General features: G+C 40.6%; 1 long non-coding RNA gene across 1 annotated transcript; it reads right to left on the reverse strand.

Annotated features, from left to right (window-relative positions):
* Nucleotides 1-24,680: 24,680 nt before the first annotated feature.
* Nucleotides 24,681-26,048, reverse strand: LOC104237227 (uncharacterized). The gene is made up of 2 exons (XR_713576.1): nt 25,737-26,048; nt 24,681-25,361 (listed from the first exon to the last, which is right to left on the reverse strand). It is a non-coding gene; the product is annotated as an uncharacterized lncRNA (long non-coding RNA).
* Nucleotides 26,049-26,336: the final 288 nt, after the last annotated feature.

Here is a 26,336-nt window from a genome sequence, read left to right on the forward strand (position 1 = left end):
TGTTCTTTCACAGATGGCGAGGACACGCGCTTCCTTATCTATCGCTCAGCAGCCCGAGCCCCTAGCAGCAGCTCCCATGAGGGGCAAAGGGCGAGGCCGAGGCCGTGCTAGAGACCGAGGTAGGGGCAGAGCTCAGCCCAGAGTAGCAGCACCAGCGGCGGAGCCTCAGGTTGACTTTGATGATGAGGTTCCAGCCCAGGCAATTCCGGTGGGCCCAATTCAAGTCCCAAAGGGGTTCATTGCCACCCCAGTTCTTCAGGACGCTCTGGTCCGATTAGTGGGCCTCATTGAGAGTGTCACCCGAGCGGGTTTGCTTCCAGTAGAACCAGCCACTTCTCAGGCTAGAGGAGGGGCCCAGACTCCTGCTATGCGTACTCCAGACCCAGTAGCTCCCCAGGTTCAGGTCCCAGTGGTTCAGCCAGCTATGGCAGTTTAGCTGGGTGTAGTTGCCCAGCCCGGCGATGGAGCGGCTATGTCCGCTAATGCTTTATGGAGATTGGACATGTTTACCAAGCTCTTCACTATCACTTTCAGTGGTGCATCTTCTGAGGATCCCCAGGATTATCTATACAGCTGTCATGAGGTTCTCAGGAACATGGGGATAGTTGAGACCAACGGAGTCGATTTTGCTACCTTTTAACTGTCTGGATTCGCCAAGACTTGGTGGAGGGATTATTGCTTAGCTAGACCAGCCGGTTCGCCTTCAGTGACTTGGGAGCAGTTCACAGTGTTATTTCTGGAAAATTTTCTCCCCTTGACTTAGAGAGAGGCCTTTCGGAGTCATCTTGAGCGCCTTCAGCAGGGTTCCATGACGATCACTCAGTATGAGACCAGGTTCATTGATCTAGCTCGCCATGCTCTTGTCATACTTCCCACCGAGAGAGAGAGGGTGAGGAGGTTTATTGATGGTCGTATTCAACCGATTCGTCTTCAGATGGCCAAGGAGGCCGGGAGTGAGATCACATTTTAGGAGGCGGCCAATGTGGCCCGTCGATTTGAGATGGTTCTGTCACAGGGAGGTGGTCATGGGTCGGATAAGAGGACCCGTTATTCAGGTAGATTCAGTGGTACCTCGTCTGGAGGTAGAGATTCGTATGGCAGAGGCCATCCTCTCAGGCCCTTCCAGTCAGCTCTCCAGGTTTCCCATGGTACTTCAGGTGGCAGTGGTTCTCAAACACAATATTCTGATCAGCAGCATTACAGTGCACCACCAGCTCCTATCAGTGCACCGCTGCTTTAGAGTTTCCGAGGTGGTCATTCAAGTCGACAGGGTCACCAGCCAATAGCTTGTTACAATTGTGGTGATACAGGTCACATTGCCAGGTTTTGCCCTAGAGCACCAGGTAGCTCTCAGTATCAGGGTTCTCGTGCTATGGTACAGACATCAGGTGTTCCACAGCCTGCCCAGCCAGTTAGAGGTGGGGGTAGAGGTGCTAGAGGTGGAGGTAGAGGTCCTAGAGGTGGAGCTCAGGCCACCAGAGGTGGAGGCCAGCTAGGAGCAGGCCGTCCCAGAGAGGTAGTTTAGGGTGGTGGGGCCCAGCCCCGATGTTATGCTCTTCCAGCTAGGCCAGAGGCTGAGTCTTTAGATGTAGTCATTACAGGTACTATTCTGGTTTGTGATAGAGAGGCTTCAATGTTATTTGATCCAGGTTCTACGAATCCGTATGTGTCTTCTTATTTTGCACCGTACCTGGTTCTGCCTAGTGATCTACTGAGTATTCCTGTTTATGTGTCTACACCGGTGGGTGATTCTATTGTGGTCGATCGAGTTCATTGTTCCTGTATTGTGGTGATTGGGGGTCTTGATACCCGTATTGATTTGTTGATTTTAGATATGGTCGACTTCGATGTTATATTGGGGATGGACCGGTTATCACCTTACCACGCTATCTTGGACTGTCATGTCAAGACTGTGACCTTAGCCTTACCGAATTTGCCCCGTTTAGAGTGGAGAGGGACTCCTGGTTATTCTACCCGCAGTGTTATTTCATATGTGAAGGCTCGGCGTATGGTTGAGAAGGGGTGTTTGGCTTATTTGGCTTATGTTTGAGATTCCAGTGCTGAGGTCCCCTCTATTAATTCTGTGCCCGTGGTTCGTGAGTTTCCTAAAGTTTTTCCTTCAGGCCTGCCAGGTATGCCACCTGACAGGTATATTGACTTCTGTATTGACTTGGCTCCGGGAACTCAGCCTATTTCTATCCCACCATATCGCATGGCCCCACCATAGTTAAAGGAGTTGAAGGAGCAGTTGCAAGACTTTCTTGAGAAGGGATTCATTAGACCAAGTGTTTCGCCTTGGGGTGCACCAATGTTGTTTGTTAAGAAGAAGGACGGGTCAATGAGAATGTGCATTGATTACCGGCAGTTGAACAAGGTCACAATCAAGAATAAGTATCCACTGTCGAGCATTGATGATTTGTTTGATCAGCTTCAGGGTGCCAAGGTATTTCAAAGATAGACTTGAGATCTGGCTACCATCAGTTGAGGATTAGGGCATCCGATTTCCCTAAGACAGCATTCCGCACTCGGTACGGGCATTATGAGTTCTTGGTTATGTCATTCGGGTTGACAAATACCCCAGCAGCTTTTATGGATTTAATGAAACGAGTGTTCAGGCCTTATTTGGATTCGTTCGTGATCGCCTTCATTGATGATATTTTGATATATTCCCGCAGTCGGGAGGAGCACGAGCAGCATCTCAGAGTGGTTCTTCAGACTCTGAGGGATAGTCAGCTATATGCAAAGTTCTCAAAGTGTGAGTTATGGCTGAGTTCAGTTGCATTCCTGGGTCATGTCGTATCAGCAGAGGCTATTCAGGTTGATCCAAAGAAGATTGAGGCAGTCAAGAACTGGCCTAGACCAGCATCCTCCATAGAGATTCGGAGTTTCTTGGGATTGGTAGGCTACTATCGTCGGTTCATGGAGGGTTTTTCATCTATTGCAGTCTCGATGACCAGATTGACTCAGAAGGGTGCCCAGTTTGGGTGGTCGGATGAGTGCGAGGCAAGCTTTCAGAAGCTCTAACTACGGCACCGGTGCTGGTTTTGCCCACAGGTTCAGGGCCTTATACATTTTATTGTAATGCATCTCGTATTGGGCTTGGTGCAGTGTTGATACAGGATGGCAAGGTCATTGCCTATGCTTCGCGGCAGTTGAACATTCACGAGAAGAACTATCCGTTTCATGATTTGGAGTTAGCAGCCATTGTGCATGCGTTGAAGATTTGGAGGCATTATCTCTATGGCGTGTCGTGTGAGGTGTTCACGGATCATAAGAGTCTTCAGTATTTGTTCAAGCAAAAGGAGTTGAATTTGAGGCAGAGGAGGTGGTTGGAGTTGTTGAAAGATTATGATATCACTATCTTATATCACCCGGGAAAGGCCAATGTGGTGGCCGATGCTTTGAGTAGAAAGTCAGCCAGTATGGGCAGTCTTGCTTATATTCCGGTCAGTTAGAGGCCGCTTGCTTTGGACATTCAGGCTTTGGCCAATCGATTTGTCAGGTTGGATATTTATGAGCCTAGTCGGATATTAGCTTGCATGGTCGCTCGTTATTCATTATTGGAGCGTATCCGTGATCGGCAGTTTAATGATCCTCATTTATGTGTCCTTAGAGACACGGTGCAGCGAGAAGGTGCCAAGTAGGTCACATTAGATACTGATGGAGTTTTGAGATTGCAGGGGCGAGTTTGCGTGCCTAATGTTGATGGACTTCGAGAGTTGATTTTAGAAGAAGCCCATAGTTCCCGGTACTCTATTCATCCGGGCACCGCGAAGATGTATCAAGACTTGTGGCAGCATTATTGGTGGAGAAGAATGAAGAAGGATATCGTTGCATATGTGGCTCGATGTTTGAATTGTCAGCAGGTTAAGTACGAGCATCAGAGTCCTGGTGGTTTGTTCCAGAAGATTGAGACTCCTTAGTGGAAGTGGGAACGTATCACTATGGATTTCGTTGTTGGACTCCCACAGACTCAGAGGAAGTTCGATGCAGTGTGGGTTATTGTTGATAGGCTGACCAAGTCAGCACATTTCATTTCTGTGGCAGTCTTCTATTCTTCCGAGAAGTTATCTGAGATCTATATCCAGGAGATTGTTCGTCTTCATGGTGTGCCCGTGTCTATCATTTCGGATCGAGGTACGCAGTTTACCTCGCATTTCTGGAGGGCAGATCAGCATGAGTTGGGAACACGGTTCGAGTTGAGCATAGCATTTCATCCTCAGACAGACGGGTAGTCCGAGCGGACCATTCAGATTTTGGAGGACATGCTCCGAGCTTGTGTTATTGACTTTGGAGGCTTGTGGGATCAGTTTTTGCCTTTAGCAGAATTTTCTTACAACAACAGTTACCAGTCGAGTATCCAGATAACTCCTTATGAGGCTTTATATGGTAGGCGGTATCGGTCTCTGATTGGATGGTTTGAGCCGGGAGAGGCTCGGTTGCTGGGTACAGACCTAGTTCAGGATGCCTTAGACAAGGTCAAGCTTATTCAGGATAGGCTTCGTATAGCTCATTCCAGGCAAAAGAGTTATGCAGACCGCAAGGTTCGTGATTTGGCATTCATGGTCGGTGAGCGGGTATTGCTTCGAGTGTCTCCTATGAAGGGCGTGATGAGGCTTGGGATGAAGGGCAAGCTTAGCCCTAGGTTCATTGGCCCGTTTGAGATTCTTGATCGAGTAGGAGAGGTGGCTTACAGACTTGCGTTGCCACCAAACTTATCAGCCGTGCATCCAGTATTTCATGTGACCATGCTTCGGATGTATCACGGCGATCCATCCCACGTGTTAGACTTCAGCACTGTCCAGTCGGACAAGGACTTGTCATATAAGGAGGAGCCGGTAGCTATTCTAGACCGGCAAGTTCGTTAGCTGAGATCGAAGAGTTTTCCTTCTGTTCGTGTTCAGAGGAGAGGTCAGCCTGCTGAGGCGTCGACTTGGGAGTCTGAATCGGACATGGAGAGTAAATATCCACATCTTTTCACCAGCTCAGATAATTTTCTAATTTCGTTCGAGGAAGAATGTTTGTTTCAGAGGTGGAGAATGTGATGACCCAATAATGTCATCCTTAATTTAAATATTTATTTATATGTTTCGTGGAAATGTCGAGAACTTGCCTGCTATGAGTTGAGTATCACTTAAATAGTTGATGTATATGGCGTTTCTTTTCTACCAACAGATTACTTATGAGACCAATGTTGGTATTGTTTTTATGTTGGGTTACATTGATTGGATTATATATTTGTTGTTAGGATTGGTTTCTGGGATTCTCTGACAGGTGGATAAGCCCAAATACAAAGGAAACTCTGGCAAAAATTTTGGAAAACTTGGGAGTTAGCCAAAATTTGGGAATTAGCCAAAATTTGGGAGTTAGAGATGTGTGAAAAAAGAGATAAGTTATGCTAAGAGTCTGGGGGTCGACTCTACTTCTCATTCGAGGACTATTAATATGATGGATACTAATTAGATATGATAATAGGTGTACGAGGCATATTAGAAGAGATATGGGGTCTAAAGAAAGTCCTAAGTCTAAGCCAAGTTGGAAAATTTCATAATAGACTAAAGTTGCAAATGAGTACGCACAAGACCTCACTTTGGACGCGCATATCTACATATATATAAGGCTTTGTGTGAGGCACAACCTATCAAATTAAATCTCTATGAGTCTAGTTTCAAGAACATCAAACTCTTTGTCATTTGGAGGTGTATACAGAAAGTTATAACCATTTTACTGGACATGTGTCATATGCACGCCCAGGTACGCGGCCAGATGCGGGACCGCGCATATTCGAAATGTTTCTGCCAGTGAGCGCAGTCGTAGCGCAGCCAGATGCGCGACCGCGCTAGTAAAACTCGCTATAATACCCCTGGACAGTGTATAAACTGAAGGGGTCCAAAATTTCTTCCATTTTTGGTCATTCAAGCACGGATTTGGGCGATTCCAAAGGGGTTTTTCATGATTTCGACTTGAGTAAGTGTTCTATATCTGGAAGTGATTACATTTCATAAATCTATATCAATATTCATCATTTATTTCGGATTTGGATGAAAGAAATTAAAGTTTTTGTAAAACTTTCCAAAAATGAAAATTAGATTTGAAGGTCTATTTGATATCGGAATTCGATAATTTTGGTATGGTTGAACTCGTACCGGAATAGGTTGTCGGATTTTATGAGTTTTGTCGGATTCCGAGATGTGGGACCCACGGGCAATTTTGAGCTAAATTTCGGATTTTAATTTGGAAAATGTTTAAATTCATATGGAATAAATTTATACGATTTATATTGAGTATATTGAATTATTATGACTATATTTGAAGCTTCGGACGAATTCGCGAGGTAAAGGCTTGTTGGAATTTTGAATTGGTTGCAAAGCGAGGTAAGTGTTTGGTCTAACCTTAGCTTGAGGGAATAGGAGTTGAGTCTTATTTGCTACTTGCTATTTGTCGAGTACGACGTATAGGCATGGTGACGAGTATCTATACATTGGTGTCTAGCATGACCGTGAGTCTTTATATTGCGAATATTCTAATTTTGTTGTATCTTCCATGCTCAATGATGATTTCTATTTGTTGTAAGGAGCATGTGAAAGAAATTGTGATATTAAAATTTCGAGGAGCATTGGCTCAAGTTATAATATGAATTGAGAAAGTATATGAGATAATTGAACCCTTTGGAGCAATGGCTTAAGTGGTCGAGTAAGTGATGAAATGAAAGTGAAAGAAAGAGAAAGGATTATTAAAATGTACTCTTGTCGGGTAATTGTTGCTTTATTGATTATCCCCCTTGCCAGGATCTCTAATATTATTCTGTTTACTTCCTTGCCCCTTATTTGTGATTTTTTTGGGTGAGGAATAGTGATAAAGCACGAAGGGTGATGCCGTGCATTGTTTGCTATTGTGAGGAAAGAGAGTAAAGCACGAAGGGTGATGTCGTGCCGTATGATGTACCATTCCGTACCGATATCCATTGATTTTATTGTGAGGAAAGAGAGTAAAAGTACGAAGGGTGATGCCGTGCACATGATTATGATATGATTGATTTGGTAAGAACGAGAATAAAATCACGAAGGGTGATGCCGTGCAAACTGTTGACTTTTGATACTTGTTGATATTCAGACTTCGTTGTTTCCTTCTTTTATTGAGGATTACTAATTGCAATTGTTGCCTGCCCACAGCATGTTTCCCCTTCCCACATTGACTGGATAATTACTGTATTTCTTTTCCGTTGTATATGTATATATATTTCAACTGCACAAGTTATTTGGCAGTCTGGTCCTAGCCCCTGTGCCAAGGTTAGGCTAGGCATTTACCAACACATGGGGTCGATTGTGATGATACTACACTCTGTGCTCTTTTGCACAGATCCAGGTTTCGGACAGCAGCAGAAGAGCGGGAGTTAGCACTCAGACTAGCGAGACACCGAGGTAGCCTTGCAGGCGTCCGCAGGCCCGGCGTCTCCTTTATCTTTTATTTCAGCCTGTTATCTCACGTATTCGAGACAAATATTTTATATTTTCTTTCAAACGGTTGTATTTAGTACTCTTAGAAGTTCGTGAATAATGTGACACCAGTTCTTGGGTAAAGGCATATGTTGATTTCCGTACTACTGTTCAGTTTCTTTAACTTAATGCTTCCACATGTTTATTTAATTCCTTTGCTTTCATGATATTACTGATAATTGTCGAAAGAAGTAATTTGTTAATGAAAAAGGTAGTTAGGGGTTGGCTTTCCTAGCTCTCATTAGTAGGCTCCATCACGACTCCTGAGGGTGGGAAATCCGGGTCCTGACAGATATAGTATAAGCTAATGCACTAATACTTAGTGCGTAGTATAGTGTAAGTATATATATATATATATCTGTGTGTGTGTGTGTGTGTGTGTGTGTGACGAACCGACCCGATGTCTCGTAAGTTACCGCCCCATTTTCCCCATTTCGTATTTCTTTATGCTTCATTATCAGTGTTGGGTGTGAACGAGTTGATTTGGATTGGTTTTAGTAGGAAATAAGACAGTTAGTCTCTTTAAGGAAGGTTTGTTTTGGAAAAGTCAACCGGACATTGACTTATGTGTTAGAGGGCTCGGATTTGAATTCTGATGATTCGGTTAGCTTCAGGGGATGATTTGTGACTTAGGAGTGTGATCGGAAGTAATTTTGGAGGTCCAGTGTAGAATTAGGCTTGAATTGGCGAAGTTAGTATTTTGGCGAATTCCGGTTGATAGGTGAGATTTTGATCCGAGATTCGGAATGGAATTTCGATAGTTGTTGTAGCTTCTTTAGGTGATTTGGGATATGTGTGCAAAATTTTAGGTCATTCGGACGTGGTTTGATTGGGTTTTTAACGCGAAACATGAGTTAAGTGTTTAACGAGCAAAATGGGTATTGAACTGAGCAAATGAGCTCCGAATTGAGCTTCGACTAAAGGGCTATATTCGTATTATTATTTATGACTCATAGGAACAAGAATCATCGAATTTCGAGGTCCCAGGCCCAAGAAATGAGTTTTTGAGTAAAATTGCTTTCTGAAAATATTTAAGGAAAATGGAAATGAAATTTGATTAGAAAGTGATGGTATCGGGCCCGTATTTTGGTTCCGGCGCCCAGTACAGGTCTTATATATGGTTTAAGCACTTTCTGTAAAGTTTGGTTGAAAATGGACGTTGTTTGACGTGTTTCGGACTCAAAATGGAAAATTTGATGTTTTATGAAATTTGAAGGATTTCTTGGATTTTAAAGCTTAATTCGTGGTATATGACGTTATTTTGGTGATTTGATCGCACGGTTAAGTTCGTATTGTATTTTGGAACATGTTGGTATAATTGGTTAAGGTTTCGAGGGCCTCGGGTGGATTTCGGAAGGTTAACGGAATGGAAATCGGATAAAAGGATTGCTGGAAGTTTCTGCTGCAGAAGCTGTCTTGGACAGCAACTGTGCAATCGTGGAGCCTATTTCGGAAGCTTATATCTCAAAATACATAAGGAATCTGTAAATTTACAAAACATGAAAGTTGTACCCTTGCATCCTAGTTTCCAGAAAGCTAATCCATTAATTATTCCGACATTTATACAGAAAGTTATGATCGATTGAATAAGGGTTGGTAAAGCTGTTTTGAAATTTTCCAGAAATGTTTGATGCGAGGGGGCTACTTTGGAAGCTTATACCTCGAAATTCATAAGGAATCTGAAAATTTTGCAAAACATGGAAGTTGTAGCCCTTGCATTCTAGTTTTCAGAAAGTTAAACCATTCATCATTCTGATATTTGTACAAAAGGTTATGACAGATTTAGTGAAGGCTGGGACTGCCTTTTGTTTTTGCTGGAAATAAGTGCAAGTCGCATTTCATAGATGCGACTTGCCTGGAAAACAGCTTATATTCGGGAATTAGCCATTTTTTATTCATTTGTGATGATTGTAGAGCTTGGGAAAAGCGATTTTCAATTGATTTTTCAAGGGAAACATTTGGGGTAAGTGTTCTATATCCGAAAGTGATTATATTTCATAAATACATGGTTATATTCATCGTTTAATTCGGATTTAAATGGAAGAAATTGGATTTTTTGCAAAACTTTTCAAAAATGAAAAATTAAGATTTGGAGGTCGAGTTGTTGTCGGAATTTGATAATTTTGGTATGGTTAACCTCGTATCGGAATGGGTTGTCGGATTTTATGAATTTCGCCGGATTCCGAGATGTGGGCCCCACAGGCGAATTTTGAGGGTAATTTCGGATTTTTGATGGAAAATGTAGAATTCCATATGGAATTAATTCCTATAATTTTTATTAACTGAATCGAATCGTTATGGATAGATTCGAGGCATTCAGAGGTCAATAAGGGGCAAAGGCATCACGAGCTAGAGAATTAGCCGGTTCGAGGTGAGTAATTGATGTAAATGATGTCCTGAGGGTTTGAAACCCCGGAATTTCACATCGTAACACTATATTGAGGTGACTTGCACGCCGGATAACGGGCGTGGGGTAGAGCACCATTGGGGATTGTGACTTGGTCCGTCCCGAGAGATGGTTGTACCGTATTTTCTACTTGAACTAAATTGAGAATCATCCTTACTTAGATTTAATTGTTACATTGGGGCTTCTTGCCAAATATTTGAATCCTTCAGGGATTGATATCACTGCTTTCGCATATTTTGCATATCATTTGACCTCAGTCCAAGGTTTTAAATACTGTTTTGCAAACTCAGCCATCTTTCTAAGATTTAAAAACTTAAATGATATTTCTAAATGATATTTCGGGCTGAGAACTACTGTTTTACAAATGCCCAAGGGGCTTATGATGGTTTCTGGACTGAGCATGGATCGGGTTGCACGCCGCAGCAGTATTACATTGATATTGAGGCCGAGAGCCTGGTTGAGTACATTGATATTGAGGCCGAGAGCCTGGTTGATTATACTGAGATTGATATGAGGCCGAGGGCCTAGATTTGATGCCACGAGATGGCATGATATTGCGCTTGGGCTGTAGGAGCCCCTCCGGAGTCTGCACACACCCCCAGTGAGCGCCATCGACGATAAATAAATGGATGGCTCGGGCTGCGCGCTGCAGTGGGTACTAGAGTGTACCATCATATGCATTACATTGCACTCATGCATTTGTTTTTATCTGTTATACCTGTGTCAGTATTTGGTACTCTGACTTAATTGACTTGTTGCTTCACTATTTGTTGTTCTAAACTGCCAGTTATAGTTTGCTTTGTATTTTTCCATGATTTCTTATTCTCGGCCTTTATTTATGTCTATTACTCACTGGGTCGGAGTACTCACATTACTCCCTGCACCTTGCGAGCAGATCCAGGTACACCACAGGCTAAGTGAGGAATTGTTTAGCTGAGTAGGCAGTATCCGGGAGTATTGAGGTAGCTGCATGGCGTTCGCAACCTCTATCTCTATCTTTTATTCCGTATTTTTCCTAGACAGACTTGTAATAGGTGGATATTCTGTATTAGAGGCTCATATTCGTGACACCGGATTCTGTTGGGCTATGGTGTGGTATTTTAATTGAACTTTCGCAGATTTTATTATTAATTATACACTTGAATGAAATGACTTAGTAAATTCTCTGTGATATTTATCTATAATCTGAATAAGAATTTGGGATAATGTTGTTGAATGGTCGGGCTTGCCTAGCAGTGTGTTGGGGGCCATCATGACCGGGGTTGGGGTCATGACACGTTTGTATCAGAGCCTAGGTTAATTGGTCTCGCGAGTCATGATCCGGTTTAGTAGAGTCTCGCGGATCGGTACGGAGACGTCTGTATTTATCCTCGAGAGGCTGTAGAACCTTTAGGAAAATTTCATATTCTTGAAATTCTTGTCATGCGACTTTGTTGATTCGAACACTAAAAAATTTTATCATTCTATTCTCTCGCAGATGGTGAGGACTCGTGCTACTGGACGAGGCGGACGACCACCAGTGCCACCCACTGATGCCACCAGAGGTCGTGGACGCGGTCTTGGGCGTGGCAGAGGTAGAGTAGAGCGGGCAGCACCTGTTAATCCACCAGCTGCCCCAGTTCCAGATCAGGCTCCAGCAGCTGTACCAGTTCAAGCACCATCTATGCCTATTGTGATTTCGGGTCTTCAGGAGACCTTGGCTTAGATTTTGACAGTTTGCACTGGCCTAGCTCAGGCGGTCTCAGCCACTACAGCCGCAGCTACTTCACAGGCCAGGGAAGGCACCCAAACTCCTGTTAATCGCACGGCTGAGCAGGTTGTGCAGGGATTGCAAACACCGGAAGTTGTTCCAACTCAGCCGGTTGCACCAGTTCAAAACCTTGTGGTCCCAGCTATGTCAGACGATGAGCAGCGTCATCTCGAGAGATTTGGTAGGCTCCAACCTCTGACATTCAGTGGTGTAGAGGGCGAGGATGCCCAGGGTTTTCTCGACAAGTGTCAGCGTATACTTCACACCGCAGGGATTTTGGAGTCGAGTGGTGTATCTTTTACTACATTTCAGTTCCAGGGAGCTGCATTTACCTGGTGGGAAGATTTTGAGAGGTGTAGACCTGTTGGTACAGTGCCCCTTACTTGGCAGCAGTTCTCCACTCTATTTCTGGAGAAGTATGTACCTTAGTCTCGTAGTGAGGAGCTGCGTAGGCAGTTTGAGTGGTTGACTCAGGGAGATATGTCCATGACCCGGTACGAGATGAGATTTTCACAGTTAGCTCGTCATGCTACTTGGATGATTCTGACGGATCGTGAGAGGATCCGGAGATTCGTGGATGGACTTAACTACTCTCTTCGCATTTTGATGACTAGAGAGAGAGTATTAGGTGTTTCGTTCGAGGGTGTGGTTGACATTGCTTGTGATATTGAGACAGTTTGCCGCAGAGAGAGAGAGAGAGAGAGAGGAGAGGGAGGCCAAGAGGCCCAGAGGTTCAGGCAGTTTTAGTGGTGCTCTGTCTAGGTGCCAGTTCCAGCATGGTAGAGGTCGTTCCTTCAGACCTCCTCAGCCGGCCCATCCAGAGTATAGTAGGACATCTTCAGACCGTGGTCATTAGGGATTTCAGCAGGGCCAGTCTTTACTTAACGCTCTCCCAGCTCAGAGCTCATCCTATGCCCCTTCAGTTCAGGGTTCATCTGCGCCGAGTACATCGGTTGGTCATTCAGGTGTGAGGAGTTCCCTCCAGTTCCCTTCTCTAGTACTTGGTAGTTGCTACGAGTGCGAAGAGTTTGGTCTTATAAAGAGGCGGTGTCCTCGACTTTGTGGTGGTTAGTTTCAGTAGAGGGGCCAACCTTCGTCTTCTGCTCCAGTTTCTTCAGCACCCGCCCTGTCAGCTAGGGGTGGAGGTCAGGCATCCAGGGATCTCCCCAGAGGGGGAGGTCGATCAGGCGGTGGCCAGCCCGTTTTTATGCTATTCCAGGCAGGACAGATGCTATTGCTTCAGATGCTGTCATTACAGGTATTGTTCCAGTCTGCCGCAGAGATGCCTCTGTATTATTCGATCTCGGATCCACCTATTCTTATGTGTCCTTATATTTTGCTCATCATTTAGGTACGACCCGAGGGTGTCTTGCTTTACCTGTGTACGTATCTACCCCGGTGGGCGATACTATTATTGTAGACCATATGTATCGGTCTTGTATTGAGACTATTGGGGGTCTAGAGACCCGAGTTGATTTATTGCTATTGAGCATGGTAGATTTTGATGTTATTCTGGGCATGGATTGGCTATCTCCATGTCATGCTATTCTAGACTGTCATGCTAAGACAGTTACTTTGGCTATTCCGGGAGTTCCGAGGATCGAGTGGCATGGTATGACTGATTATGTTCCTAGCAGAGTAATTTCCTTCTTGAAAGCCCAGCGTATGGTTGGGAAGGGTTGTCTATCATATCTAGATTTTGTGCGAGATGTTGGAGCTGAGACTCCTAGTATTGATTCTGTCCTAGTTGTGAGGGATTTTCCTGATGTATTTCCTGCAGACCTGCCGGGCATGCCGCCAGACAGGGATATCGATTTTGGCATTAACTTGGTGCCGGACACCCAGCCCATTTCTATTCTGCCATATCGTATGGCACCAACAGAGTTGAAAGAATTGAAGGAGCAGCTTCAGGAGCTCCTAGACAAGGGGTTCATTCAGCCTAGTGTGTCACCGTGGGGTGCGCCAGTTCTATTTGTGAACAAGAAAGATGGCACAATGAGAATGTGCATTGACTACCGGTAGTTAAATAAGGTAACAGTGAAGAACAAGTATTATTTGCCTCGCATTGATGACTTATTTGATCAGCTTCAGGGAGCGAGGGTGTTTTTAAAAATTGATCTCCGTTCGGGTTATCACCAGTTAAAAATCAGGGACTCGGATATTCTTAAGACAGCTTTCAGAACTAAATATGGTCACTATGAGTTTCTAGTCATGTATTTCGGGCTTACCAATGCCCCAGCAGCGTTCATGCATTTGATGAACAGTGTATTTCGGCCTTATCTAAATTCTTTTGTTATTGTATTTATTGATGACATTCTGGTATACTCGCATAGCCAGGAGGAGCACGCCAAGCATTTGCGTGTAGTGTTGCAGAGATTGAGGGAGGAGAAGCTTTATGCAAAATTCTCCAAGTGTGAATTTTGGCTAAGTTCTGTGGCATTTTTGGGACATATAGTGTCCAGCGAGGGTATTCAGGTTGATTCAAAGAAGATAGAAGCAGTGCAGAGTTGGTCTCGACCGTCCTCAGCCACAGAGATCCGTAGTTTTCTCGGATTAGCAGGCTATTATCGCTGGTTTGTTCAGGGGTTTTCATCCATTGCGTCGCCCTTGACCAAGTTGACTCAGAAAGGTGCTCCATTTGTATGGTCAGACGAGTGTGAGGAGAGCTTTCAGAAGCTCAAGACAATTTTGACCACAGATCCAGTATTGGTTTTACCATCAGCTACAGGTTCATATACTGTATATTGTGATGCTTCAAGAGTTAGGATTGGCTGTGTGTTGATGCAGGAGGGTAGAGTTATTGCTTATGCTTCTCATCAGTTAAAGCCCCATGAGAAGAACTACCATGTTCATGACCTAGAGTTGGCTGTTATAGTTCATGCCTTGAAGATTTGGAGGCACTATTTATATGGCGTATCTTGCGAGGTATTCACTGTTCATCGCAGTCTTCAGCATTTGTTTAAGCAGAAAGACCTTAATTTGAGGCAGCGGAGGTGGCTTGAGTTGCTAAAAGATTATGATATCACTATTTTGTATCATCCGGGAAAGGCCAATGTAAAGGCAGATGCCTTGAGCCGAAAGGTAGTTAGTATGGGGGGTTTGGCGTACATTCCAGTTGGGGAGGGGCCCTTTGCAGTTGATGTTCAAACATTGGCTAATCGGTTTGTGAGACTAGACATTTCTGAGCCCAGTCGGGTGTTGGCTTGTGTGGTTTCTCGGTCTTCCTTATATGATCACATCAGAGAACGCCAGTATGATGATCCGCATTTGCTTGTCCTTAAGGACAGAGTTTAGCGTGATGATGCCGGGGATGTGACTATAGATGATAATGGCGTATTGAGGATGCAGGGCCGTATATGTGTGCCCAATGTAGATGGGCTTAGAGAGTTAATTCTGGAGGAGGCCCACAGCTCGCGGTATTCTATTCATCTGGGTGCCGCGAAGATGTATCAGGACTTGAGACAACACTATTGGTGGAGAATAATGAAGAAAGATATTGTAGGTTATGTAGCTTGGTGTCTCAACTGTCAGCAGGTGAAATATGAGCATCAGAGACCGGGTGGTTTGCTTCAGCGGATGATTATCCCAAAATGGAAGTGGGAGAGAGTTACCATGGATTTTGTGAGTGGTCTTCCTCGGACTTTGAAGAAATTTGATTCTATTTGGGTGATTATGGATCGGCTGACCAAGTCCGCGCACTTCATTCCGGTGTGTACTACGTATTCTTCGGAGCGGTAGGCAGGGATATTTATCCGAGAGATTGTGCGATTGCACGGTGTTCCAGTTTCTATTATCTTAGATAGAGGTACTCAGTTTACTTCCCAGTTTTGGAGGACTTTTCTGCGAGAGTTGGGTAACCAGGTGGAGTTGAGAACAGCTTTTCATCCTCAGACGGACAGACAGTCCGAGCATACTATTCAAATATTGGAGGATATGTTGTGTGCTTGTATGATTGATTTCGGAGGTTCTTGGGATGAGTATCTGTCGCTTGCAGAGTTTGCCTACCATAACAGCTATCAGTCCAGCATTCAGATGGCACCGTATGAGGCTTTGTATGGGAGGCGGTGTAGATCTCCAGTTGGTTGGTTTGAGCCCGGCGAGGCTAGGCTATTGGGGACAGATTTGGTTCATGATGCCTTAGAGAAGGTGAAGGTGATTCAGGAGAGGCTTCGTACAACGCAGTCGCGTCAGAAGAGTTATGCGGACCGGAAAGTTCGAGATGTGTCCTACATGGTTGGTGAGAAGGTCTTGCTGAAGGTTTCGCCCATGAAGGGTGTTATGAGATTTAGAAAGAAAGGAAAGTTGAGTCCACGATTCATTGGACCTTTTGAGGTACTTAGGAGGATTGGGGAGGTGGCCTATATGCTTGCTTTGCCACCCAGCTTGTCGAGTGTGCATCCGATATTTCATGTTTCTATGCTTCGGAAGTATGTTGGGGACCCGTCCCATGTAATGGATTTCAGCATGGTTCAGTTGGATGGTGATTTGACCTTTGATGTAGAGCCAGTGGCTATTTTGGGTCGTCAGATTCGAAAATTGAGGTCAAAGGATATATCTTCTGTAAAAGTGCAGTGGAGAGGTCGGCCCGTGGAGAAATCTACCTGGGAGACCGAGCGGGAGATGCGGAGCAGATATCCTCACCTGTTTGAGGCTTCAGGTATGTTTCTTGACACGCTCGAGGATGAGCGTTTATTTAAGTTGGGGAGGATGTGATGACCTGACCCGTCGTCTCGTGAGTTACCGTCTCATTTCCCCATTTCCTATTTCTTTATGCTTCATTATCAGTGTTGGGTGTGAACGAGTTGATTTGGATTGGTTTTAGTAGGAAATGAGACACTTAGTCTCTTTAAAGAAAGTTTGTTTTGGAAAAGTCAACCGGACATTGACTTATGTATTAGGGGGCTCGGATTTGAATCCTGATGATTCGGTTAGCTTCGGGGGATGATTTGTGACTTAGGAGTGTGATCGGAAGTAATTTTGGAGGTCCGGTGTAGAATTAGGCTTGAATTGGCAAAGTTAGTATTTTGGCGAATTTTGGTTGATAGGTGAGATTTTGATCCGGGAGTCGGAATGGAATTCCGAGAGTTGTTGTAGCTTCTTTAGGAGATTTGGGATATGTGTGCAAAATTTCAGGTCATTCGGACGTGGTTTGATTGGGTTTTTGACGCGAAACATGAGTTAAGTGTTTAACGAGCGAAATGGGTATTGAACTGAGCAAATGAGCTCCGAATTGAGTTTCAACTGAAGGGATATATTCATATTGTTATTTTTGACTCATAGGAACAAGAATCATCGAATTCCGAGGTCCCAGGTCCGAGAAATGAATTTTTGAGTAAAATTGCTTTCTGAAAATATTTAAGGAAAATGGAAATGAAATTTGATTAGAAAGTGATGGTATCGGGCTCGTATTATAGTTCCGGCGCCTAGTGCAGGTCTTATATATGGTTTAAGCACTTTCTGTAAAGTTTGGTTGAAAATGGACGTCGTTTGACGTGTTTCGGACTCAAAATGAAAATTTTGATGTTTTATGAAATTTGAAGGAATTCTTGGATTTTAAAGCTTAATTCGTGGTATATGACGTTATTTTGGCGATTTGATCGCACGGTTAAGTTCGTATTGTATTTTGGGACATGTTGTATAATTGGTTAAGGTTTCGAGGGCCTCGGGTGGATTTCGGAAGGTTAACGGAATGGAAATCGGATAAAAGGATTGCTGGAATTTTCTGCTGCAGAAGCTGCCTTGGACAGCAACTGTGCAATCGTGGAGCCTATTTCGGAAGCTTATATCTCAAAATACATAAGGATTCTGTAAATTTACAAAACATGAAAGTTGTATCCCTTGCATCCTAGTTCTAGAAAGCTAAACCATTAATTATTCCGACATTTATACAGAAAGTTATGATTGATTGAATAAGGGTTGGTAAAGCTGTTTTAAAATTTTCCAGAAATGTTTGATGCGAGGGGGATACTTTGGAAGCTTATACCTCGAAATTCATAAGGAATCTGAAAATTTGCAAAACATGAAAGTTGTCGCCCTTGCATTCTAGTTTCCAGAAAGTTAAACCATTAATCATTCCAATATTTGTACAGAAAGTTATGACAGATTTAGTGAAGGCTGGGACTGCCTTTTGTTTTGGCTGGAAATAAGTGCAAGTCGCATTTCATAGATGCGACTTGCCTGGAAAACAGCTTATATTCGGGAATTAGCCATTTTTTATTCATTTGTGACGATTGTAGAGCTTGGGAAAAGTGATTTTCAACAGATTTTTCAAGGGAAACATTTGGGGTAAGTGTTCTATATCCGAAAGTGATTATATTTCATAAATACATGGTTATATTCATCGTTTAATTCGGATTTAAATGGAAGAAATTGGAATTTTTGCAAAACTTTTCAGAAATGAAAAATTAAGATTTGGAGGTCGAGTTGTTGTCGGAATTTGATAATTTTGGTATGGTTGAACTCGTATCGAAATGGGTTGTCGGATTTTATGAGTTTCGCCGGATTCCGAGACGTGGGCCCCACAGGCGAATTTTGAGTGTAATTTCAGATTTTTGATGGAAAATGTAGAATTCCATATGGAATTAATTCCTATAATTTTTATTAATTGAATCGAATCGTTATGGCTAGATTCGAGGCATTCAGAGGTCAATAAGGGGCAAAAGCATCGCGAGCTAGAGAATTAGCCGGTTCGAGGTGAGTAATTGATGTAAATGATGCCCTTAGGGTTTGAAACCCCGAAATTTCACATCGTAATGCTATATTTAGGTGACTTGCACGCCGGATAACGGGCGTGGGGTAGAGCACCATTGGGGATTGTGACTTGGTCCGTCCCGAGAGATGGTTGTACCGTGTTTTCTACTTGAACTAAATTGAGAATCATCCTTACTTAGATTTAATTGTTACATTGGGGCTTCTTGCCAATCATTTGAATCCTTCAGGGATTGATACCACTGCTTTCGCATATTTTGCATATCATTTGACCTCAGTCCAAGGTTTTAAATACTGTTTTGCAAACTCAGCCATCTTTCTAAGATTTAAAAACTTAAATGATATTTCTAAATGATATTTCGGGCTGAGAACTACTGTTTTACAAATGCCCGAGGGGCTTATGATGGTTTCTGGACTGAGTATGGATCGGATTGCACGCCGCAGCAGTATTACATTGATATTGAGGCCGAGAGCCTGGTTGAGTACATTGATATTGAGGCTGAGAGCCTGGTTGATTATACTGAGATTGATGTGAGGCCGAGGGCCTAGATTTGATGCCACGAGATGGCTTGATATTGCGCTTGGGCTGTAGGAGCCCCTCTGGAGTCTGCACACACCCCCAGTGAGCGCCGTCGATGATAAATAAATGGATGGCTCGGGCTGCACGCCGCAGTGGGTACTAGTGTGTACCATCATATGCATTGCATTGCACTCATGCATTTGTTTTTATCTGTTATACCTGTCTCAGTATTTGGTACTCTGACTTAATTGACTTGTTGCTTCACCATTTGTTGTTCTAAACTGCCAGTTATAGTTTACTTTGTATTTTTCCATGATTTCTTATTCTCAGCCTTTATTTATGTTTATTACTCACTGAATCGGAGTACTCACATTACTCCATGCACCTTGCGTGCAGATCCAGGTATACCACAGGCTAAGTGAGGAATTGTTTAGCTGAGCAGGCAGTATCCGGGAGTATTGAGGTAGCTGCATGGCGTTCGCAACCTTGATCTCTCCCCTCTATCTCTATCTTTTATTCCGTATTTTTCCTAGACAGACTTGAAATAGATGGATATTCTGTATTAGAGGCTCATATTCGTGACACCAGATTCTATTAGGCTATGGTGTGGTATTTTAATTGAACTTCTGCAGATTTTATTATTAATTATACACTTGAATGAAATGACTTAGTAAATTCTCTGTGATATTTATCTATATTCTGAATAAGAATTTGGGATAATGTTGTTGAATGGTCGGGCTTGCCTAGCAGTGTGTTGGGCGCCATCATGACCGGAGTTGGGGTCGTGACAATATATATATATATATATATATATATATATATATATATATATATATATATATATATATATAAGCTAATGCACTGATACTTAGTACGTAGTATAGTGTAAGTATATTGTATATATAAGCTATATTCGATATAGTATAAGCTAATGCACTGATACTTAGTACATAGTATAGTGTAAGTATATATATATATATATATATATATGTATATATAGACACACACGCACGCTTCGTAGTACTACTTAACTGCTTATATAGCATGTTAGAGTATATTTTAGTCTATTCATCCCTTGTATTACAAAAGTATTAACGGCTTACATTTATATTATTTACATAGTAAATACAAAAGTGATTTTTAATTTTGACCATTGTTGACCTGAAAAGAGACCAACTTTGGTCGCTAATTATACATAAATTTACACTAGCAACCAAAGTTGGTCGCTAAATTTAAATAAGATTTATTATATTTTATATAATATTTAAAATACTAATATAATTGGTAAACGTTAGAACTGGGTCCCAGATTAGCGACCAAAGTTGGTCTCCATTTCTTTTAGCGACCAACTTTGATCGCTAACTTTGAATTATATTTATTTATATTTTATAAAAATTTTTATATAAACATATAATTATTTAAATTTTATAACTGGGTCCCATTTAGCGACCAAAGTTGGTCGCTAACTTCTTACCCTTTATTTTGCGACCAACGTTGGTCGCTAATTTTAAATTATATATATTTATATTTTATACTTTTTTTAAAATAATAATATAATTATTAAAATTTTATAGGTGGGTCCCCTTTTAGCGACCATCTTTGGTCGCTAATCTCAGTTTACCTTTGACCAAGCAAGTCTGACCAGTCCGGTCAATATTTTGACCAAAGTCGCTAATGTATTTCAAATATTTATTTTATTATTTTCCCTAATGTAGCGACCAACTTTGGTCGCTTTTTTCGGGAATTCTAGTAGTGATTGAGCATGACAGATCTGCCATGATCAATCACTGAAGCTTTATTTCTTTTTCAAATGAACTAGAGTTGATTTCGTTTAGTAACATGAAAGAGAAATAATATAAACCCAAACAATCTAAACTATATTAAAAGAATAACTTCCTAATTTAAAAGTTAAATTACCTAAATACCCTCTAAATAATTTAATTATTATTTTTAGTTAAAAAAGAACAGAAAAGAAAATGTCGTGCAATAACACCCCAAACGAATGGATGTGTCCTTTGATATTTATTAACTGGTTCAATATTAATCATTTGCCTAAAAGTTGCTTGATTGCAAATCAAACCATTCTCCGTAAAGAAACGTTTATGTTGACCTCAAATATAAAAAGAATTTTAAGAGAAAAAAGACGTTGTATATTACTTGTCTGTCTCATATTGTAAGTTTGTTTTTCATGTTCTCATATTTCCCACCCGATCATATATTTTCAGTGTTTAATTAATCTGGTATATATTATACTACACTTTTTATGAAACCTTCTAAAAATCAGAAAATCCTTCACAAATATTATTTTTTGGTATCTTCATTTACTTTTATTTCATAGCAATATTTTTGTTCTGGAGTTTTATTTTTCCGCATTATTTTAGTTATTTTTAATATTTTCTCCATTTCAATTTATGTGAAGGTGTTTAATTGAGCATTGATTTTAATAAAATAAGAAATACTTTTGAAATTTACGGTCTAATATAAGCTATAAGAATTTTTGTGGCTTCTAAATTGATCATCTCACTAAGGGTAATAAAAAGTTTAAAGTTAAATCGTTACTAAATATAAAAAGATTTCATTTCTTATGACTAACTAAAAAAAAGAATATCACATAAATTCGGATTGAGGGAATACTTCTTGATTTTTTTGGTCGTGAACCTCTAAAATATTAGATTTCTTTTAGCAACAGTTTTGTTGTTGGGAACTTGACTTCACAATTATTTGATTTCTATAACTTACCAATTCTTTTGTTTGTGTTGTAGCCTTATTTTAGTTATTTGCATGAGGTTTCATGCCTTTTACAGTTGATATAATTTTTATCTTTACTTTTTGCAGTTACTAATACATTCTATAGGTCAGTAAATATTCTTTTTGGGTTAAATATTTTGTTAGCCTTAATTTTCTTACTTGATGTGTTTTCGAGCCTTTGCTTATTGTTTTTGTCACGAAATGTGATTTTAGCGTCTTTTTCAAACATGTATTTGTAAAAAGTTTCATCCTTATTCTCACTCTTGTTGCTATCGGTATTTTGAATATTGTGCCACTTATGATTCTAATACATTAAATCATGAGATAATCTAATCTTCATATCCTGCAACTATATAAAGGTAGATGGTCTTAATTTCAATATGATGTCGGCTTGCAGAGATGCTATCTCTTTGGATTAAAAGGAACTAATAGTTTTTACTTAATTATCTCAGTTAAACCATTTTATGTAATTAATTATAAAAAGAAAGCAAGCAGAACGTAACTTTTTATGTTGAATAATGGAGACAATGTTAGGACCGTAAAAATCAGGTGTCATACGGAAGCTAGCAAAGTAAACCTTGAGCGACGATAAAATAATACAACAAAGGAGAAATATACCAAAAGAGACACAAACATTTAACGTGGTTCGGTCAACTGACCTACGTCCACCGCGGAGATGAGCAATCTACTATATAAAAAGAGAGTACAAAATATCGAGAGAACAACCTCACGAAGAGGCAAACACAAGGGACACACTAACACTTGTTCCGTAAAGTTCTCCCCCTAAACACTACTCTCAAGCCCCTATGGCTACATTGTGGATGCTACTAAATGAGAAGGACGGATCTTCAATTTATAGAACTCCAAACATTTTCCTACAAGAAAAAGGACTAACCAAGTATAGGAGAATTATAATTTCCTTCTACAAAAAGGAAAACTCAATTAAGGTAATTATATTGTCTTTTCCTTCAACAAATAGGAAAATCAAATATGGTAAGAAAATTATGCCAAACACCTAACAGACGATTGTAAAACAAACATTGATTAGCAAATAAATATGTCTACATGGTTTTATAACTCAAATAAGAATTCTTAAAACATTTATATAATTAAAATTCAACATTTTGCAAAATGAATTTTATAATAATAAAGTGAAATAAACGTGCAACGCACGTTCCGAAAGACTAGTATTTTTCAAACATAGCAAGATCGATTGCTATGACAGCCTTCCTATTATTTTGGACAAGAGTTTTGAATCCAGAGGAATCTAGTAATGTGGGAAATTCGTGCTTAAGCTGTGTCAAAGGATATATTCATAAACACAAATTTATACCTTGCAAATTTATTTGTTACCATGAAAATTTTGTGGACCACTTTTGGATATATAGAGACTGCAAACCCAATATGTGATTTTGTTTAATGAATTGAAATAGGAGACACAAAAGTGTTTGGGCATCATGTGTTATTACCCGTAATTTCAACCAAATAAGGTTTGTCTTGGAGTTGGAAAACCTGCAAAGGTGGAGTCTTTGGAGGCACCACAGTGGTTTTTACATGTGAAGATAGAAGATTGAGGGGAAGGAAGAGAAAAAGAAAAGAGGCCCGCCAAAAATTAGTCTAGTCAGTTGTGTAAAATAACACATGCCTTAAATTAATCTATTTTTCACTTGTTTTTCCCTTTCACTCGTTTAAGGAGAATGAAAACAGCTCTCTCGATCTGCCACATCAGCTCTCAGGGTGGTATTAATTCTACTTTGAGTTAGAATAGGAGGAACGGTAAAAAGATACTAGTAAAGTTAGAATATGTAAATAATTTTCCGAGACAAGTTTAGGGAGTAACTCATGTATTATTCCTATGTTTTTATTTTTCAAATCTCAAACAATATATCAAGGTTTTGTAGCCAATTCGATGCCCTACACTGTCGCTGCACTAATATTTTGTAAGTATACGTAGATTGATCATGACTTACCATTTCATAGAGAGTTTAACAAAAACAAATATTGAAAAAAGAAAGAAAGAGAATACAATTTGTAAGAGGAACCGAATGTTGTGACAAGCTACCAATATTGGCGGCTCAACAAATTTTGTAGCCTAAAGCCAAAATATATTAAAAGACTCTTGAATTTTCGTACAATCCATATAATAATAAACAACAAAAGAAACTCACATGACTTTGATCTAGTGGTTAGAACGCAACGCGTAATGTGCAGGTTAGGCTCACATCACTTTTTCGAACTCTCCCCATACAAAAGTATAATATTTAAGTGGAAAATGATAGAAGCGTGGGCTCCATCGAGTTCGAATCTTGCGTCATTACCTTTGAGAATTTCTTTGTTAAAAAACATAAAATGCAAAAGAACTTGATTTCTGATATATGAATCAATCAAATATGATAAAAAAAGATAGCTAATTAAGAGAATATGAGTTGAAATTAGAAAGATATCAGCAAACACTAAAAATGCACTATTTAATGAGAGAGAAGGTAAATATACTATTTAATTTTATGAAAAAAAAATTATTGTTATTTACTTACTCAATCATACAACCTCAATCAAAATTTTAAAATATAAAAAAGTGTTTTTTTTTTCTTAATAATAATCGTATTATTCATATAATACTAATATAGAATTTTATAATCTTGGGCAGGCTTTATCTGTCTTACCTTGGAGCCGCCCCTGCAAGTTAAGATTATAGGTTTGCTTTACTGACATCTATGAGCACTAAAGAAAAAGCTAGCTTTTCTACAAATATATTCTGGCTAATGGTCTTCAGATAAGATATTTTACATATGGCCCTAGCCTGGAGTGGTGAGTTGCACATCGCACATATTCAAGTAGGCCTCATTTTGTTGCTATTCCTTTTTAATTTATCCTTTTCCTCTTCGTTCTTCCTTTTACCATATATAATTACGAGACTTCTGTTAGAGACAGATTCTATAACTTGTCTACGCATTAACAATTATATCTTGCTTTCATCTGTTCAAAGAGACTAATTGTTTTAAATTTAGGCTCAGAGAATTAAGTACAAGATTGTCTCACTGCACATCCAGAGGCAGAAAAAATTACAAGCTTAACAATTTATTAGAACAAGTGATTTTCAATATGTCTTTCTTTTAAGAAATAAGTTTGGGCACCCATGTGGGTCAACCCAAAAGGAAATAAAATTAATAAATGAAGAAGATGAGACACAAGTATTCCACGAAAGGGTGTGTAAACAAGAAGCATTGAGTAAAATGGAAACATATGCAATACTAGGTAAACACCTTTACAAAAGCCCACCAGAAGAGTGTAGGCTTTGGCCCAAGTTCCTGAATTTATGCTTATTTTTGAATAGGAATTCAGGACACGAACACTGTCAATCCTCTCTCTAGCATATGTCTCTCGGTGCACGTTAAGCTAACCTACGCTGATGGTGGTATCCATGGCCAGAGGGCGAGGTCGATCGAAAATACAAGCAATCGTAACAGTGGGAAGCTCAGTCAGTGCTAGGAATGAACAGAGAATTGTAACACCAGCAGCGACACAATCCCCGTCACTTTCACCCTTGGTGTCGGTAGCTAAATTGACCATTGGGATTAAGAAATTAAACCTCAGTGGAGATCCAAAGGCATAACTGACAGGAATTGAAGGGCCACAAGCATAAATGTTCCAAAGACCAAGGTATCAGCACTGAGGAATTCTGCATCGGCAATGAAAGACCCACTTGGCCTGGACTATTCACTCGCAATCGATCTGCAACCAATAGTATGTCTCTTGATTATATACCTCCGGAATTGGTTGAAGGAAATGTAACGATAAAGCTTGACAAAGAAAAAACAGACAAGGAAATTGATAAATGGAAGTCTGCATTAATAGTATATGTGATAAGAGCAACACCTAGCTATAACTATATGAAGAAATATGTGAAGAAAAAGTGGAAATTATTGCGGAACCTAAAATCTATTATCACGAGGAAGGCTACTATGTTATTAAATTTTCCAAAGTACAGATCTGAATAAAATTCTATTTGTGGGCCCTTGCAATATTAACAACAGACCTTTGATCTTAAAGGAATGGACTCTAGAATTTGATTTTAAATTTTTAATGAAGAGTTCCTCACAGAACTACCTCCCAAGCCTGCCCATGAGCTGCTGCAGTCGGACTTACTGAGAAGGATAGCGAGTGCTATTCGTGTACCTAAATATGCAGATGAGTGCACGACAAAGCAAACTAGAATCTCTTTTGCTGGAATGCTTATAGAAGTTAATGCCACCAAACCTCTGCCATCTAAAATAATTACGATGGATCCCTCAGGGAAGACATTTCAGCAAATAGTGATTTTTGAATGGAAACCAAAGTATTGTGAAGCTTGTTTAGTGATAGGGAATAATTGTGCTATACAAAAGCTACGAGAATTGAAGGAGGAGGAACCAAAATAAACTGGCCTACCAAAAAAGAGAAGGGAACCTCAAAAAATGGTACCAACTTGGGTTCCAAAGGCTGACAAACATATTCCAGCTACTTCCACCGGTGATCTGGCGAGCGCAAAATCGATGTATAAAATTTAGGCTCGTTAGTCAAAGATAGTATAGTTATTAAATTGTCTCCACAGGAATTAGTTTAAATAATGTTCAAATAAATCTTCAGCTTAACACTATTTAGGAAAAATAAACCTTTGATTTTGAATTATTAAAGAACTAAGAGTAACACTAATTTTATCAATTACGA

This window comes from Nicotiana sylvestris, chromosome 2 (assembly GCF_000393655.2).
Source record: "Nicotiana sylvestris chromosome 2, ASM39365v2, whole genome shotgun sequence".
Taxonomy (NCBI): domain Eukaryota; kingdom Viridiplantae; phylum Streptophyta; class Magnoliopsida; order Solanales; family Solanaceae; genus Nicotiana; species Nicotiana sylvestris.